Below are 20,343 nucleotides of genomic sequence, written 5' to 3'. Positions count from 1 at the left end.
AGATCGAGACCATCCTAGCTAACACGGTGAAACCCCGTCTCTATTAAGAAATATAAAAAACTAGCCGGGCGAGGTGGCGGGCGCCTGTAGTCCCAGCTACTCGGGAGGCTGAGGCCGGAGAATGGCGTGAACCCGGGAGGCGGAGCTTGCAGTGAGCTGAGATCCGGCCACTGCACTCCAGCCTGGGCGACAGAGCGAGATTCTGTCTCAAAAAAAAAAAAAGAGAAAAAAAAAATGGGAAGGGAAAGGAAAGGAAAAGAAACTGTGAATACCCAAATGGGGGTTAGTAAAACACGTTAGGGTACAACCATTCAATAAACTATTTTGTAGCTTTTAAAAATGACGTAGGAGGGTCAGGAGTGGTGGCTCGTGCCTGTAATCCCAACTCTCTGGGAGACCAGGGTGGGAGGACTGCTTGAACCCAGGAGTTCAAGACCAGCCTAGGCAACACAGTGAGACCCTATCTCTGTAAAAAAATAAAAAATATATCCGGGTGTGGTGGGTTATGCCTCTGGTCCCAGCTACTCGGAAGGCTGAGTCAGGAGGATTACTTGAGACCAAGAGTTGAGAAGTTGAGGCTGCAGTGAGCAGTGGTCCTGCCATTGCACTCCATCCTGGGCATCAGAGTTAGAGCTGTCTCAAACACCAAAAAAAAAAAAAAAAAAAAAAAAAAGATGTAAGAGAACAGAACTGGAAAAATGCTTCAACATGCAAGTCTTCTCAAGTGGGTTGCCTGCAGGGCTATGTTGGGAAGGTTTCTGAGGTTTTCTCTGGATGAGAACAATGTCATAATTGATGGGTTACTTTCTATCCCCGTGATAAAAGGCCACATAATGATATGTAAAGATGTTCAATTTTTGTTAATTAAAATTATGTGAATATACACATTAACAAGGACAGAAAGACCCCTTGGCACACTGCAGTAAGAAGGGCACCCCTGTGAGGTTCTCCCCCAAAATCCCTAACATAAATGCCATTATGAGGAAAACATCAGACAAACTCCAACTGAGGAATATCATACTGAAACCCTGATCGGTGCGCCGTAAAAATGCCGTGATCACGAAGAATAAGAAAAGACTGACAAACGCACAGAGTGGAGGGGACTGAGGAGACGGGATGAATGCTCTGTGGAGTCCTGGATGTGATCCAGGATTGAAAAAGGACATTCACGGACAAACTGGTGAAATCCAAATAAAATCCGTAGTTTAGTTAATAGTATTGTACTAGTGTTAACTTCTTCATTTTGACAAATGTAGCCGTGGTTTTGTAAGATGTTAACATTACAAGAAGCTGAGTAAAGTACTCTCTGTACTGTCTTTACAACATTTTGTAAACCTAAAATCATGACAAAATTTTTTAAATGTTTAAATGGAGGGAATGCTAAAAATGAGTCTACAGTTAAGCAAATATTCAATCTGGTGTAATGCTATTCAGAGTTTTTTTTTCTAATAATCAATAAATAGAACATTTTATTTTTCATTGCAATGACTTTTTAAAACTAAATTTTTAAGATTTTAGATTTGGGGTACATGTGCAGGTTTGTTGCATGGATATATATATATAGGGGTTTCTATTGAACCCCTAACCCAAGTGAGCATAGTACCCTATATGTAGCTTTTCAACCCTTGGCCTCCCACCTCCATCTCTCTCCCGACTTTTGAGGTCCGCGGTGTCTGTTGTTTCCATCTTTATGTTGGTGTGTATACCTATTGTTTAGCTCTCACTTATGAGTAGGAACAAGTGGTATTTGATTTTCTGCTTCAAATCAGACATTTTTTTTAAACTAGTCATATCCAATAGTAAAATGCTAGTGTTAGTACAAGGCAATAATAGATGTTCTTTTTGTTTCCTGTATTTTTAAATTTCCTTTTATATACATATATTAATAATTATTTTTAAACGTAAACTATTTTAAAAATCATAAAGAGAAAAAGCAACATACTCTGGTCTGGATTCAGAAAAGTCCTCCCAGGGCCAGCAGACTGCACCCCTTGTAGTCCAAGCTGGCGATGAAAAGGCAATGAGATGCATGCTGGAGAGAAATGGAGAGCTTTCCAGGAAAGCCAAGCATTGCAATGCAAAGTGCATTCAGGCTGTGAACCACAGTGGGACAAAAAGGCCTTGAGAACTTTTGGCAGAAGTACACTCCGTGAGTGAGCAAGAAAAGCATCTCACAGAGAGAAAAGCACCTCTCTCTGTGTCCTTCGACGGCCAGGAGGATGCGCAGCCAGGAGGCAGGGAAGGTTTTCCAGGCTCAGGTGGCCTGGTGCCAGGCCCTGAAATGGGAACAGCAGAAACGTGGTCTGGCCGCTTGGTGTGAATGGGACAAATGGGAAGTGGGCAGTGTGCAGGGGCAAAGCAGGCAGAGCAGTCCCTGGCTGTCACTTATGGCCAGGGCAGGACAGTGTGACCAGACCAGGCAACGCTGAGGTGCATTCAGGGGGGCCTCTCTACCCATCCATCACTCTTGGAGCCCCGCTATGTTCCCAGCACAGTGCTAAGGGTTAAGGATAGTGGTGTGTCCTGCCTGATGGCACCCCCCATCCCATAATGAAGGTAAGTACAGGGGGAATAGGTGGCAAGAGTGAGAAGCACGCCTGCCCTCGCACAGAAGCGAAAGGCTCAGAGGTGGGTGGAGAAGCAGCCAACCTGTGTAGGTCTGGCTCCGAGGGCAGAGCAGAGCTGGGTAAGGTTTCTCTCTCCACCTCTGGAGGTCACGGGCCCAAGGGCAAGCCTTAGCACAGCTAGGCTTATCTCCTATGATAAATCAGCCAGAGAACACAGGGATTCCATTTCCTGTCAGTCACTCAGAAACTCACAGCAAGGGGATCTGCTCAAATGCAGCGGTTTTGGCTCGATTCCCTCTCATAGTCCTAGTGAAAGTGAGGTTGGGTCATTCCTCCTTCACTTAACATATTCATGCTTAAAACCAACATCTGCTGAGCACCTACTACATGCTAGATGACACCAATCCCAAAGCTCCCTCTTCAGGCAAGCTAAGAAATGGATAGTGCCGACCTAAGTGGGGTTTGGGTGGAGATCCAAAAAAGATCTAAGGGGCAGCCTGCAGAACCCCTGGCATGGCAAGGGCCCCACGCAATCCAGCAGTGTGACATGTAGTATAATGTGGCCTCAGTTTCCACAGATGCACCAGCCTTGTGCCTTAAAAGGAAAAAAAAAAACTATGGCAAATGTAGCCTTTTCAGAGTCAAAAGGAAAATTCAGATAATCATTGTGCCTTCAGGAGCTGTCTCTGATTGCTATGGAATCAGCCTACGGGCAAAAACCAAATGATAGAAGCATTTAGGACGATAGTGACTATTCAAGACTTTTCAAAGAGGATTTCAAATGAGTGTGGGTGGCAGGGCACCCGGAAGTCATGAGACCTGGAGCAAGTTTTCTACCGTTTGAAACCCGAGTTTCCTCTTCTTTATAATGGAGTAGCCATAAGTCTACTTATTTCATGGGATTGTTGCAAGGATGAAATAGACAATGCCCATTTCTCACTTCGCGCCTGGTGCATATGAGGACTCAGCAAGTGTTAGGTATCAACTGAATATTGAAACTCCATGACATGTTGATATATTAAATTCCATCGTACAAACTAAATAATTTTACCAAATGCAAAAACAGTCATGTTCCAAGTATGCAAGAATTCTTACCTCATTAGTTATATTTAGGTTATACTTTCTTGAACTTTAAAAATTTGTATTCACTTAGCATTTGTGTGTTTATCTGCTAGCAGATGAGAGGACCAGCCACTAGCAAAGGTGTACAAGCACTTTCTGAAAAAGTTTCTTCTATCAGTCCATGCCTCGTTTCCTGTGACCTGGGAAACAGTGATCAGCGTTAAATCACAGAACGACTCCTCCGGGCCGGCTTCACCAATGTTCTTTGAAAACATAGCCTAAGAGCCAGTAAATTTGACTAAATATTTAAAATCCACTTCCTTCAATTTTAAAGAGAACCCATTAGAATGTATAATGGGGCCAAGAAAATCACCAGGCTGTCTGCCAACCTTTCCTAAAAATACAGTCAATCTGAGAATTCCCAGAACTCAAGAAAAACTGCAAATGTTCAGGCTGATGAGCTCGACAGCGAGACACGAGGTTCTGCTGCTTGAGGGCCCATCATTTGTCTTATTGAGGGATGAGGTGCTTTTGAGAGTGGAAAGGGCCCTACTAGCAATGATGTCAGAACAGCAGACATACATGCAGCTTGTCCCGGGCAAACCGGGCACAATGTCTCCTCCTCCACAGGCAGCTAAGCTCCCCAGAACACTTCTGGGCTGCAGGCAGTGCGGACACGCGAGTGCACATGCCTGCTGCCCACCCAGCCATGTAGTTGGTGAGAAAAGCAAGGGAGCTGGACGGGCTCAACACGCATTAAGACAGCTCAGAGGCTGGACACGCTGGTGTAGATCAATATCCCACGGAGCCCTCACTTCAGCTGAAGATACAGACCCTTCAAAAGAAGCGCTGTATTGCCTAAAGAAACCAGAATTTGGGAGTCAGCATCAAAGGAGGCCTCCAAAGCTTTCCTCGCAGAATTACCAAAATGATTCAGTCCAGTTCATGAGCCAGTCCATAAATGGTGTTCCTGTGCCAGATGCAGTGACCAGGGCTGGGGACCTAGGAGAAGGAAGGTGCCATCTACGGAGGAGACGAAGCTTTCTGCCCATATATGTGGGTTAGAGTCACTGGCCTCAGACCAGAGGCAACAGACAAGCCACAGTCTTGGGGGAACCGAGGAGGGAGGGAAGGACTCCACCTAGCAAGGCCAGGGACACTTGACCTAGAAGAACTGAGCCTGGAGGCTAGGCTGGGGGCCAGGAAGCAGACCAGGAGCAGGGCACTGTCTGCAAAGAGAAGGGGGTACAGCAGCCTTAGGGACAATCAGGGTGATTTCGAGAACAAGGTTAATGCATTCAAGGGATGAGCTGAATAGGAGAGAAGTGATTAGGGGCATGTGCCAGGTCTGCCTTCAGTAACTGTGGGGACTGGAGGTCTCCGGCCCCTGGTCTATTCCCTTCTCACCCTTCCCTGCCCCACCCTGCCACCATTTCTTAGCACAAATGGTCCGTGAGCATGTATGTGGACAGGTCAGCCCAATCCCTCCACACCAGCTTGCAGACAGCACCTTGCTGTGCGCCCTCAGGCCTAGTGTATATGACTTGCCTCACAGTCTTCTTTGGAGCAGATGGAGCCTGGAAGGAGGTTCTCACAGAGCTGGGAGTGGGCTCAGGGCATTGGGACAGGTATTCCAGAATCCCAGGACCTGGTGCGTGGTCTTGAAAGGGGTGCACAGGCTCTGATAAGTAGATCCCCTAAGTCCCAAGGACTCCTGGGACAGGGGTACCTGGAGAGGACCAGAGCAGGGTCCCCTAAAGTGTAGAGCTCAGGGCAGGGCTACAATTGCCCAGGACTGAGGGTGGTTCTTACCAGAACTTCTCCAGTCCTTCTGGAAAGGAACACCCCACCCCGCCAAGGCCCACTTGTAGGGGGGCCCCTGCCCCCATTCCTCCAAACCCTGACTGCCCTCTCCTTTGCAAGGACTCTAGCCCTACAGCTGTTCTCAATACCCTCCAGTAGAGCCCACTACCAGGGGCATGATCACAAATGTGACCCCCCAGGTCTGAGATCAGGGCCTCCTTGCTGGCCCTTGGAGAACACTCAATTCCGGCAGCTTTGTTCAAGCAGGTGACCGTCCTCAGGGTCTCACCTAGACGTCCTGTCAGGGCTCTCAACCCTCACCTGTAAAAACCCTGATGCCCACTTCTACCCACAAGATTCTGATGCAATTAACACAGGAGAAGCCCAAGAGCAGGAATTTGTAAAAGCTTCTGGGGTCACTCTGTATTGAGGACAACCAGAGTGAAGGGTCACCTTGTCTGCCTGCAGTAAGTGTTTTGTTTTTTGTTTTTGTTTTTTTAACAAACACACACACACACATTTTTTTTTTTGTTTTAGTTAAGAACTTACACACTTTCTATTCAGAAATGGAAAGATTTTTTGGAGATCTACAAGAAATGCTCTGTCCCCAAAGCTACACTCATACATTCTTTCTTGAGAAGAAAATCTATGCGTCTCTCCATCAATTCATCACACACAAGGGGCTGGGCCTTGTGCCAGGCACATAGGATACAGCTGTGAACAAGACAGACAGTTCTGGCCCTCAGGGAGGGTCCACTGGAATAAGGGAGACATGTTAAATGAGGAATCACTCAGTTATGTATTACACTGCAATTACAATAAGTGTTTCAAATGGAAGACAAGGGGAATCCCTAAGTGAAGGGTATAACTGGACAACCTGCCTAACCAGGAAGGGCCTTCCTTGGAGAATAAACATCCCAGAGCTGATCAGCAGGACAGGTAGGACTCACTGAGGGTAAGGATGGCTGGGGAGTTAGGGGGTATCAGAACATTCTAGGCATGGAGTTCTTGAGGGAGAGGAACCCAAAAGACCAAAATGGCTACAGTGTGGAGAGAGAAAGACAGAGAGGCAGGATGGGGCTGGAGAGCAGAGATCAGACCTGGGCAAGGTGAGGACTCGAGTGTGTATCAGTTATCCATTGCTGTGTAACAAGTTACCCCAAGACGTATCAGCCTCATACAACAAAACTGTATTATCTCACAGTTTCTGAGGGTGCTAAGTTCAGAGTGCCTTAGCTGACTGGGTCTAACTCAGAGTCTCTCATGAGGTTGCAGTCAAGCCGTGGGCAGGGGCTGCCATCTCAAATGTCTCTACTGGGGAGGATCTGCTTCTGAGAGGGCTCCTGCACTTGGTTATTGCCTGAAGTCTTCAGTTCCTCCCTGCATAGGCCTCTCTGTTAGGCCGCCTGAATATGCTCACGAAGTAGCAGCTGGCTTCTCCCAGAGCGAGTGATCCAGGGGAGAGGAGACCCACGAGGGAAGCTGAAGCCTTTTATAACCTAATCTTAGAAGCAGCAAACCATCCTTTCTGCCATCTTTTATTGGTCAGAAGGTATCATGAAGTCCAGCCCACACTAACGGGAGAGTGTCCCGTAAAAGTGAGCGTAGCAAGGTGTGGGGCCATTTGGGGTCATCTTGGAAGCTGAACCCACAGGGAGCACAGTCTGATTTTGTTTTCTTTTTTCCCCTTCTTTTTTATTTATTTATTTTTTGTTTTTCTTTCTTTCTTTCTTTCTTTTTTTTTTTTTTTTGGAGATGGGGTCTCACTCCATCACCCAGGCTGGAGTGCAGTGGCATGATCTTGGCTCACTGCAACCTTCACTTCCTGGGCTCAAGCCATCCTCCCACTTCAATCTCCCAAGTAGCTGGGACTACCAGCATGCACCACCACACCTGACTAATTTTTTGCATTTTTGGTAGAGATGGGATTTTGCCATGTTGCCCAGGCTGGCCTTGAACTCCTGAGCTCAGATGATCTGCCCATCTCTATCTCTCAAAGGGATAGTATTACAGGTGTGAGCCACTGTGCTCAGCCCTAATTTTCATTTAAAACAAAACCACATGTTCCCAAGGGAATGTTTTGGGATGATAGAAATGTTTTATATCGTGTTTGTGATAGAGGTTATGCAACTGCATACCTTTGTCAAAACTCATCGAATTTTGAATCTTCAATGCATTCTTCTGAGTGATAGAAGTCAGACTCAAAAGGCCATATACTGCGACTTCTGTTTCTGAGAAGGTGGAGTGGATAGACTTTTCTCTATTCTTTTCACTAAGTACAAATAAATGCCCTAGACATTATATACATATGTGTGCATGTGTGTGTATAATAAACATAAGATTTATGTATATGTAAATCTATATTTTACATATGTTTGTGTAAAATAAAAGATTCTGAAAGACAGAGAGAAAGTGACAGACTGTCTAGACATATTGGGACCTGAGTGATGACACTGGGTTTTTTTTTTGTCCCTGTATATTCCAGATTTGGAGCTGAAGAGGTGGCCTTCTGGAAACACCAACCATCATAGACAAGAAGAGCCCCAAAAAAGGCCCGTCCTCTTGAAGCCAAAGCACCAGGGAAGGGGCAGCCTAGCAAGACAGAAAACTTTTAGACAATTACTGCTCTACTCCAGCAAAGACCAAAGGGGGAGCTGGCAGCCAGGCTGTAAGGAGGCTCCTAATATCTGCCCAGAGGTGGTGTCAAAAAAACCAAGTGAGGAGCCTGCACTTCCATCCCCATCAGTTGGAAATGAAACCCCAATTCTCCAGTGTCAGAGGAAACCCTACAGGGGGACTGGCCTTCTGTCCCCTCCTGGCAGTAATGGGGTGCCCCTTTCTCTCCTCACTGGGGCAGTGTCAGAGGAGGCCAAAAGGAGAGTCAGAACTTTCACCATCTCCTGGCAGTAATGAGGCCACCCCCACCTCGGAGACAAGGGAGTCAGAACTCCCATCCTGCCCCATAACAAGGCAGCTCCCCACTTGGGTGTCAGCAGAGGCTTAGTGGGGAGCCTGAGCTGTGACCTCCACCTGGCGGTAATTAGGTGGTGCCTTCCACCTCCCCTGCAGGAGCAGTGCCACAAACAGCCAGCGACAACAGGAGGTTGAAATCAGAGCCAGAGTCTCATTACATAATATGAAAATATCTCATTTTCGATTACAGAAATCACTTGGCCTATTGAAGAACCAGGAAAATGTCAAATTTGGAGAAAAAAGACAATCAATAGAAGTGAACATTAAGATGACTGAGATGCTAGGATCATTAGACAAAGATTTTAAAGAAGCCCCGATAGAAATACTTCAGTGAGCAATAAAAAATGAAAAACTTTTGCTCTACAAAGATCCTGTTAAGAGAATGAAAAGACAGGCTGCCAGAGTGACAGAAAATAGTTGCAAATCACATATGTGACCAAAAAATACATATAAAATTAACTTGGCTATTAAAAAAATTTTTTTGTAGAGAAGTGGTTCTCACTTTGTTGCCCCGGCCGGTCTTGAACTGTCGAGTTTAAGCAACTCTCCTGCCTTGGCTCCTGTATTAGTTCATTTTCATCCTGCTGATAAAGACATACCCGAGACTGGGAAATTCACAAAAGAAAGAAGTTGAACGAACTCACAGTTCCACATGGCTGGGGAGGCCTCATAATCATGGAGGAAGGTGAAAGGCACGCCTCACATGGTGGCAGACAAGAGAAGAGAGAGAAGTGAAAGCAGAAACCCGTTATAAAACCATTAGATCTCATGAGACTTATTGACTAAGATGAGAACCATATGGGGGAAACTCCCAATTCAGTCATCTCCCACCAGGTCCCTCCCACAATGCATGGGAATTATGGGAGTACAATTCAGGATGAGATTTGGGTGGGGACACTGAGCCAAACTATATAGCCCCCCAAAGTGGCTGGGATTACAGGCATGAGCCACTGCACCTGGCCTATTTTTAAACTCTCAAAGCTCAACAGTAAAAAAGAAGACAATCCAGGTAGAACGTGGACAAAAGATGTCAAGAGACATTTCACCAAAGAACATACACAGATAGCACAGAGAAAGATGGGTAGCATCATAAGTCACTAGGGAAATGCAAATTATAGCCACAATGAGAGACCACCATGCATGGCTAAAATAAAACACAGTGACAACACCAAATGCTTTCCAGGGTGCAGAGAGATTGGATCCCTCATGCGTTGCTGGTGGGAATGTAAAACACTACAACCATTCTGGAAAACAGTTTGACAGTTTCTTTAAAAACTAAACATGCAACTACCATATGACCAGCAACTGTTTTGGGCATTTATCCCAGAGAAATGAAGACTTTGGTCTATACAGAAGACTGTATACAAATGTTTATAGCAGCTTTATTCATGGGAGCCCCAAACTGGAAACAACTCAGATGTCTTTCTGTGGGTGAATGATTACACAAATTGTGCTCCCTCCTACCATGGGATGCCACTCAGCAATAAAAAGGGACTGAATATTCACGCACTCAGCAACCCGGATGACTCTCCAGAGAATTATGCTGAGTGAAAAAAAGCCAGTCCTGAAAGGTTCCATACTGTATGATTCCACTTACAAAACATTCTTGAAATGATAAAAGTATAGAAATGGAGAAACAAGTAGTGTTTGCCAGAGGCTAAGAAGGGAGTAGGAGTGAAAAGGACGCAGATGCAGTCATAAAAAGTCAACAGTGCACAGTGGCTCATGGGTGTAATCCCAGCACTTTCAGAGGCCGAGACGGGGGGATCACTTGAGTTCAGGAGTTCGAGACCAGCCTGGCCAATATGGTGAAACCCCATCTCTACTAAAATACAAAAATTAGCCAGACTTGGTGGTGGGTGCATGTAATCCCAGCTACTTGGGAGGCTGAGGCAGGAGAATCGCTTGAACCTGGGAGGCAGAGGCTGACAAAAAAAGAAAAGAAAAGAAAAGAAAAATCGACGGAGGGATATCTGTGATGATGGAAATCCTCTATATCTTGACTATATCAATGTCAATATCCTGGTTGTGATATTATCCTGTAGTTTGGTAACATGCTACCACTGATAAAACTGAATAAAGGGTATAGGGGATCTCTCAGAATCATTTCTTACAATTGCGTGTGAACCTACAGTTATTTCAAAATAAAAAGGTAGCATATGTTATCACTGATTACCTGAGGTCAGGAGTTCGAGACTAGCCTGGCTAACATAGTGAAACCCCGTCTCTACTAAAAATACAAAAAATTAGCTGGGCATGGTGGTGGGCATCTGTAATCCCAGCTACTTGGGAGGCTGAGGCAGGAGATTCGATTGAACCTGGGAGGTGGAAGTTGCAGTGAGCCGAGATCGTACCACTGCACTCCAGCCTAGGCGACAGAGCCAGACTCTGTCTCAAAAAAAATTTTTTTTAATAAATAAATAATAAAAAAGATCACTTGCCCAAAGCACTGATTTTCTCCATCTTTTCAGCCTCTGAACTCTTTCTCCAATGAAATCTTATATGGATTTTTAAAAATCTGTAAAACAGATAAAATTGAGACCTCTACTTGAGTTGCATAGGGGACGCCCTATTGATTTGCTTCCTCCACCACCCCAGGCAGCCCCCAGCACCCTCGGAAGAGTTGAAGCAGGGCTGTCAAATCCTCTGGTTCTGTGCGTTGTGGGACCTGAGCGGGCAGCTTAAGGAAAAAGGCTTCAATCCATGAGCTGGGCTTCCTAATCATCAACGTGGAAACTGAAGCCATCTCCACACAGCAGCGTGTGAGGTAAGGAATCTTCACTGTGAACTGAGAGCTGCACTGCATGGTGCAGGGGAAGGGCCAGCAGGAGCTGCGTTAGTACTCAATAACTAAGCTCCGTGAGGCACCAGCATGGTGCCACTGAACTCCATGGGAGGCAGCCTAAAGGCACTTAAATGAAAATCGGGGACCAGGCAAGGTTGCCTTGGCTGACAATGGCAGACAAGGCCATGGGAACGAGTCCCAGGAGAGAGAACCGCAGTCATCACACGTGGGCTGGCCCCTGCCAGCTGCAGCCCCCATACACTGCTTTCTGTCTGCCCCTTGCTCCAAAAGGACCCTGAGAAATGCTTATCTTAGAAGCAAGAGGCTCTTTTGAGGCATCTACATTTTTTAGCTTCATCCTTAAAGGGAATCATCTAGAAGAAGATTCCTGTGGGTGCTTCTAGGATTTGTTCTATCACTTTCTGAATGATCCCAGTGAATCCTGCTTCTGTGATTTACCCCAGCTTTGCAGCTGTTACCTGTGGAGTCTCCTGCTGTTGGGCGCTTCTTTCCTGAATCCATTTTAGGTGACGGAAATTTGCGAATTTGGTGTTGACAGGAGGGTTTCCAAAGACCGGACTTCCCAGAGGGCAGAGCCAGGCCACTGGATTCTAACAGCCAGGGGCTCGGGGGTGGGGGCACCCTCCTTTGCCAGACGCACAGTTCTGTTGGCTGCTTCTGTCTCTAGACATATGCTGCAGAGGAATGTGTTTGGAGACAGAAGCCGCCTGATTACCATGGTGATGAAGACATGCTGCTTGCACGGTACAGGGCTCATTTATATATTTAGCAGTAGCAATTAGCTGGGCTGCAGTTGGCATTCAGTTGGAGCACATTACTGGCTGGAATGAGCATCCTGAAGAAGGTGCAATCCCCAGAGAAGGGCCTAGATGAGATTTTGGTGAGATCTGAAGACCACCCTGTGACACAGTGCAATCTTCCTAGCCAGCCAGGTTTAGGAAGGCAGAGAGTAGGGTCAGCCTGTCCTGGATCTGGAATCAGAAGTTCTGACAGGCAGGCCTTGTCACTTGGAAGCTGGTTCCCATGTGTTAGGTACTATGCTGGGGGTGTGTGCATCCCCACGGGCTCTTCCTAACAACCCCCAAAAGCAGGCATTCTTGTCCCTGTTTTACAGATGGGAACTGGGGCTCAGAGAAGGTAAGCGAATTGACCTGTTTATGGCAGAGCTGAGAAAAGAACACAGTCCGTCCTACCCTAACGCTACCCTCTCTAATTCTGTTTTTTAAATCTGAAAATTAGGGATAACCAAAGGTCTCACTCTTCTTGGTACATTCAGAGGAAAATTAGGAAGATAGGCCAGAAGAAGGCAGATGGGTCTGGCTGTAGCTACAGGAGCTGAAGGGAATGAGAGCGGAAGAGCCAGCTGGTTCTGGAGGTGAGAAGGCTCTGAGCAGTGAGAGGGTGGTGAGACTTCCCAGGCCAGGAGTGAGCAAACCCTAGGGGCATGGAGGAGGAACTGGTTCTGAAACAGACGGACAGAAGGGTGAGCCCAGAAACCAAGAGCGCCCCTGGGAGCCTGGCAGATGGTATGTGTCTTCCATTAACAGGGGGCATTTCACAGCTGGGGAAAGATGATTCTTCTAGAAGTGGCATTGGAAAGACAGGCTAGCTAGGAAGAATGACACGGAAATAGCAGCCCAGACTAAGCATTCACTATGTCCCAGTCACTGTTTTTGCTTTACAGTCTTATTGACTTCTTACTGCACAATTGTGAAACACATGCCATGGTTATTCCTATTTTACAGAAGAGGAATCGAGGACACAGAGAATATTAACCACTCGCCTAATGTCACGCAGTTTGTATTCACACCTGGTTGTCTTTGGATTCCCAAGGCCATTGTTAGGAAATATGGCCAGAACCTCCCTTCCAACATCAGATCAGAGTAAATTCCCAAAGGAAAGAATATTTTAATATAAGGAATAAAACCATTTAAGTTTCAGAGAAAACATGGGTGAATATTTTTATAACCTTCAAGAGGGAGAGGACTTTCCAGCATGACAGGAAAGCTAGAAACCATAAAGGAAAATATTGATAAATTTGGCTACAAAAAATTTTAAAACTTCTCTGTTAACATTAGAACATCATAAACAAAGGCAAGAAATGTAACCACAACCTGAGAAAACATACTTACATTTTATATTACAAAATCCTAATATCCTAAATAAGTAAAAAGTTCCTACATATGAATGAGAAAACAGTGAACAAGCCAAGAGTGAAAAGGACATAAACAGGCATTTTGTAGAACAGGAAACACAATATGAGAATATGAACAACTAATTAAGAAATTCAAACTAAGGCCAGGCACGGTGGCTCTTGCCTGTAACCCCAACACTTTGGGAGGCCAAGGCGGGCAGATCACCTGAGGTCAGGAGTTCAAGACCAGCCTGACCAACTTGGAGAAACCTCGTCTCTACTAAAAATACAAAATTAGTTGGCTATGGTGGAGGGTGCCTGTAATTCCAGCTACTCGGGAGGCTGAGGCAGGAGAATCACTTGAACCCAGGACGGGGAGGTTGTGGTGAGCCGAGATTGTGCCATTGCACTCCAGCCTGGGCAACAAGAGTGAAACTCTGTCTCAAAACAACAACAACAACAACAAAAGATATTCAAACTAAAACAAGGACATGAGTTTTATCTATAAGAATTACAAAGATGTTTTTCAATGACTGATACCTGATGTCAGTGAGGGTGTGGGCATCATGTCTGCCCAGGTAAAACTAACGCACAAGTTAGCACTAGTCCTAAAATATGCCTATCCTTCCATGTTGAAGTCCCACTTCTGGGAATGTATACTACAAAATTCTCAGACGAGTTAATTAAGATATATGTACAAGGATTTTTTTCTACTCAAATCATTTATAAAAGGGACAACCCAGAAATAATTTAAAAAGTCAATAAGTTATACACCCAAAAAATAGAATGATGAATAATTTGTGAACTGACATTGAGAATGGCCAAGATGTATTGTTAAGTTTAAAAGGAAGCAAATTGCAGAAGAGTATGTCCAGTGAGCCCCCCCCAAATTTGTTGATAATACTAAATTGGTAACATTTTAACATAATACATACATAGGAAGTAATCAAAACAACCGTTTCTGGTGATTAGGTTGGGGGTATTTGAGGGACTTTCACATTCTTTGTTTGTTTGTTTGAGGTGGAGTTTCGCTCTTGTTGCCCAGGCTGGAGTGCAGTGGTGTGATCTCAGCTCACTGCAACCTCCGCCTCCCGGGTTCAAGCGATTCTCCTGCCTCAGCCTCCCGAGTAGCTGGGATTACAGGCACCCATGACCACGCCCAGCTAATTTTTGTATTTTTAGTAGAGACGGAGTTTCACCACATTGGCCAGGCTGGTTTCAAATTCCTGACCTCAGATGATCCACCTGCCTCAGTCTCCCAAAGTGCTGGAATTACAGATGTGAGCCACTGCGCCTGGTCTGGGACTTTCACATTCTATGTAATTCAGCTCTGCATGTTCAAAATATTTGGAACCCGGAATTACAGTTGTAATCATAAATAATAATAAAGATATAAAAGAACATGGGTTATGAACATCCCACTGGTGCCTCTGGACAACCCTTGGGAGACCAGCCATTGCCTCTTAAGTGGGACGAAACCTTTTCATAATATTTCAGTTCAAAATAGTAAGTAATTAGTAATTAAGACATTTTTAAAAACCTAAAATACTGCCATCAATCAAATAATTCATTTTACAACAATGAAACTACGTTTTTGAAACAGTGAGTTTTTTCTTTGCTGAATTATTTGGAATTCCACAAATGAATGTTCTCTAAGCAGGGTGTCTAACAGCACATAGTCAAGCTTTTCTTTCCCCCTGGCAGGTTCCGTCTTCCAAACTGCAGTCATTCAGCTGGTTTGCAAAGAGAAGAAGATCAACTTGAGGTTCAAGTCAGGACTTGGATGTGGTAACGGCTGTGAGGTACGGGCCCTAAAATCACCCCATACCTGAGTAAGACACACTAATTATGATATTCCAATGTGGGGGGGGGGGGGCAGTCTGAGAGGCAACTATGCAAAGAAAATACCCAAACATTGGTTTCATAACCCTTAAACTCCTCATCAGAATCAGGAGTGAAAAGGCTGATGGCAAGGACAGGTAGGGCTTTTGAAAAGGACTTTCAGCAGCGCTCTCCTTGTGCTGAGCCCCTCCCACTGGGTGCCTGGGAGCCTGCTCTGCATCTCAAGGCTTTAGAAGAGGGGCTTTAGTGGGAGGGCTCAGAGTCTCCCTCTGTCTCTGCTGCCACCCGCTGTAGTAGCAAAGGCATAGTGACTCTCCAAAGCCAAAGGATACTGCCAAATGGGGGCCATATGGCAAAGACCACTGTGGGGTTCCATCAGATCCTGTCTGAGGAGCAGCCTAGGGAAGAGAACAGGTGGAAGAGAAGCTGAAGGATCCTGAGGGGCTGCAGAGCAGCAGCCACAAGTCAGCCAGAGGCAAACCCATGCCTTTTGTCAAAGGAGCTGCAATTAAGAAGCCTCTAGATGCAGAAATTTTCAAAGAATCAAGGAAACAGCCCTGTGCCATCCACCAGCACTCACCATACACCATACAGGAAACAAGCCAGCTGTAAACATCAGGGAGGCCCAGAAAGCCGGAAGCCAAGAAGAGCATCCCAGCCAAGTTAGGACCCTCCCACGCCTCTCTGCCCCTCTGTCCTACCAGGAGCTCCACTGCAGAGGGGGTTCTGAAATGCAGTTAGCTGGGGGAGAAAACTGAGCACAGCTCTTTCCCCAGCTCAGGTGTTCTGCGAGCTTTGGGCAGGGGGAAATCAGGCAAAGCCTTCTATTTGAAAGAAATGGGAGCTTGGACCATTACATGCAAGTGGCTCTTTCTAATTCCTGAATTGAACCAGCATTTAGCAACCAGACCTGATGATAGAACTGGGGAATATCAGTGCCCAGACGCCCTGGGTCTGCCTGAATGTTCATCCAGGCACTGAGGAAAGTTAAAGGCATAGGCGAAGAACAAACTGAAATGGCTTTGGGAGGGCACCCCATGAGTCCTGCTGCTCAGGGCACTGACTAAGCCATATGAAAGCCAGTAGCTCCTGCTCTCATGGAGTTTATAGGAGACAGACAGCAGGATGACATACATAGAAATCAACTCAATTGTGTGAGATGCCTATTAACACAGGGAACGGAAAGAAGGGGCAGGTGGTTCACTCTGCCTGAGGAGATGGATGAAGTCTTCAGAAGGGAAGGAGGTTTCAGTGGAATCCTAAAGGTAGAATGGAAGTTTGCCAGATGGAGAAAGAAAAACCACCTTTCAGAGAAAGACTCTGCATGTGCAAAAGCCCAGAGGGTGTCCGGTAACTGCAAGGTGTTCACTGTGAAAAAGTGGGAGCGGGCAGGCTGGGAGCAAAGCAGAGAGGGACCTGCTAGGAATGCAGACGTCACACGGGGGCCTGCGGGGAGCCAGTGAGTTCATTAAAGAGGGTAGGAAAGGAGGGCAGGCACACAATCAGATTTGTGTTTCAGAAAGGTCAAACCAGCTAAAGTCAGAAGCTTAACATGGAAACCCAGTTAGGAACTACTGCACCCATCTAGGCAAAAGACAAAAGACGGTGTGAATACACAAAACTTCGTGACTATACTAAAAAGCACCAAATTGTGTACTTTAAAGGGGTGAATATGTGGTATATGAATTGTGTCTCAGTAAAAACAGACAATGAGGGCCTACACTAAGATTGAAATAATGAAGATGAAAAGAAGGCTATAGGTCAAGTACAGTGGCTCATGCCTGTAATTCCAGCATTTTGGGAGGTCAAGGCAGAAGGAACGCTTGAGCCCAGGAGTTTGAGACCAGCCTGGGCAACATAGCAAGACCCTGTCTCTACAAAAAAATACAAAAATTATCTGGGTATGTTGCCATACACCTGGGGTCCCAGCTACTCAGGAGGCTGAGTCAGGAGGACAGCTTTAGCCTTGGGAAGTTGAGGCTGTGGTGACGCGTGATCACGCCACTGCACTCTAGCCTGGGCAAGAGAGCGAGACCCTGTCTCTAAAAATAAGAATAAAAATTAAAAAGAAAAGAAGGCTATAGATGCCAGAAACATCTAAACAATGCAGTAGTTTTCCAACTTACAATACCAGAACCATATTAATGAACTAGAGACTTACCAAGAACTGCTGATTTTATTCTATAACTCACATTCTTATTTGCTCTCTTTGCAACAAGATGAAAATGTATTTTCTTAGCAGTTATATGTAACAGACAGGCCTCAAGGAAATCCCCTCCATGGGGCGTGAGACTCCTTCGAACTGCCTACTGGTTAGTGATTTTTTTTTTCCTTGTCTTGAAAACAGCTGAGATTAACAGTCTTCTATGCTGGCTGGAGGGGGTGATAGGTTGTAATAATACTTTGATTGTTTATTATATGCCATGAAGTACACAAAATGCTTTACATTTATTTATTTATTTAAGATGAAATTCACGTGACTTACAGTTAGCCGTTTTAAAGTGTGCAATTCAGTGACATTTAAGGCATTCACAATGTCATGCAATCATCACCTCTCTTGAGTTTCAAAACTTTTCCATCACCCCAGAACATTCCACACCCATTAGATGGTCACTTCCCATTCTGCCCTCCCATTCCCTGACAACCACTAACCTGTTTTTTATCTTTATGGAATTGCCTATTCTGGATATTTCTTATACAAAGAATCATACAATATGTACCTTTTGTGTCTGGCCTTTTTCACTTAATGTCATGTTTTCAAGGTTCATACATGTTATAGCTGATACCTGTATTGTGTTTACTTTTTGTGGCTGAATAATATTCCACTGTATGGACATAGCACAATTTGTTTACCCATTCACCCACTCATGGTGTATATATTATTAACTCATTTAATCCGCATTACAATCCTATGATGATTTTTTGTTTGTTTTTTACGGAATGGAAAACTGAGGCACAGAGAGGTGACGTGACTTGTCCAGGGTCACACAAGTAGGATGAATTAGCACAGGGACTGGAACCCAAGCAGTTTGCTCCCTTAACCACGATGCTGCTCCATGAAATAGCTGTATTTGTTTGAGGTCAGAAAGTGAGACTCTATAGATGCATATGGAAAGCTAAAAATAGCAATAATGATAAAGTGAGTGGAACTGTTGTAAATTGTGGTTATTTGTTTCTGAGAGGGAGGAGAAAATTTTTTAAAAAGTGAAGGGAAGGGAAGAGCGAAGAGTCAGCAGGAGAGAAAGGGCTGGGGGTGCCATGCGAGGGGCTGCAATGGTGAGAATTCCATAGCACAGACACAAATTTTAAATAGTTGCAGCAAATTTCTGCTACATGCACCTATTTGTTTTCTTCATTATGTTGGAGGGACTGAGAAAGCAGAAGAAAGCTTTGTGACCCTGGGTTGGATCAAAGGAACAGTAGAAATGAAGAACAGCTGCCAGATGCAGAGAGGAGAACAAAACTTGGCAAAGAAACTAATTCAGAGAAGAGTTGATACTAAAAAACCCCCAGGAATTCAGAGAAATCTTGCCAAAGCTCTGTACTTCTACAATCAATGGGAAAATGTTTGAATCAATCCTATCTAACTCTCAAAAGGTCCTGAGACCCCAGTTGATATCTAGGTTATACCGTATGAGTTAAAAACACCACAGCTTTGCAATAAGGAGCTTCCTGGCATAGCTCTCTGCGAGGCACTGAGATGATGCCACTTTCTCATAAACACACAGGTGTCAGACCCTCTCCCACTGGCTGCTGGGGGAGATGGGGCAGATGGAAACCTGGCTGAGTCTACAAGGAACTGTGGAGTCAGGGTTGATAGAGAAACCCCCACAACTCATATTTTGGAGGCCACCAAAATCCACAGAGGTTCGAGAACCAAAGATTAAGCTCTTTAGTTACAGAAAGCCCAAAGCAGTCACAAAAAGTAGGCCCTAACCCAGATATCTGAAGGCAAAATATGGAATCAGGGGTCTTTGAGCCTCCTGGGAACACTGTGGAACAGACACTTGTGTGTGCACCCAGTGATGAAGGACTGGTCTTATAGAGTCAAGCAATGATGAATGAATTATCTATTGAAGCCAAGAAACTAAGTCATAATCATTAATACTGTAACAGACTAACTCCTGGCTCATCCACATGGGCCATTAGCAGTCCCACGTACATACAGTGAGAAACACCATCCTTCTAGATAAAGATTAGGGATGGAGATAACTCAGCAGTTTTCCGCCATAATGGGGATCTGAATAATACAAATATTTGACATTTGTAGATGGTGTGCAATGATCTCAATCCTCTTATCTAAGCCTTGCTGGAGATAGCACTTGTAACATCTACATGATTTTTCATCTTCTCTCCCTTCCTCTACTTTGGTGAATATGTTCACTAGTAGAACTGTCTGAGGAAAGGGGGATGAAAGGAGGGCAGAAAAATCGCCACCCATAAACAGGATGACCAGTTTCCATCCTGTGTAGTGTCAAGATCCTTGTAAGCAGGCAATGTTAATATCAGACCCAGCAATGATGAAGCTCTTGTTCTTAAACTCCACATGCAAAAGAGGCACACAATTCTTTTGTATTTACACTCATATAGGTTACATTTATTTAATGTTTCCATTATCAGACTCTTAAAAGTAATGAAAAACTACTAAATCTATTAAATATCAATTTGCCAACTGTAGCGAGGAGCAGCCACCACTGACACGGCCTAGGCAGTGTGTGACCTTTTGGAACACTCAGATTGCATTACCAAGTGCCTGCAAGTGGGAGGAGAAAGGAAACATGCCACACAGATGCTGCTTCCTCCCTGGTCTACCTCCTCACTCTATGGTTTGATATCAAATGTCCTGTGCCTTGAGATGAAATTCTACTGGTAGGTCAGAGTTGGTTGGTTCATAGCAGGAGCTTAACTTGGCAGCAAATTGAACCTGTTTGGAACGTGGAGAGGTAAAGTTTACAAAATGGGGACACTCAGCATGTATTACTTGTTTGATTTCATTGTCTGGTTTGATTCCTTACATCCTCCCTGTGACAGGCAGAAAGTGGTGCTATTATCCCAACTGTACAGAAAATGTTACTGAAGCTCATGAAGGTTACAGAATAGTTCAGATTCAGAACCATGCTTTAAATCCAAGTAACTACAAGGCCAGTGCTATTTCT

This window comes from Papio anubis, chromosome 4, assembly GCF_008728515.1.
Source record: "Papio anubis isolate 15944 chromosome 4, Panubis1.0, whole genome shotgun sequence".
In the NCBI taxonomy this organism is placed as follows: domain Eukaryota; kingdom Metazoa; phylum Chordata; class Mammalia; order Primates; family Cercopithecidae; genus Papio; species Papio anubis.
Note: the sequence above shows the minus strand (reverse complement) of the source record.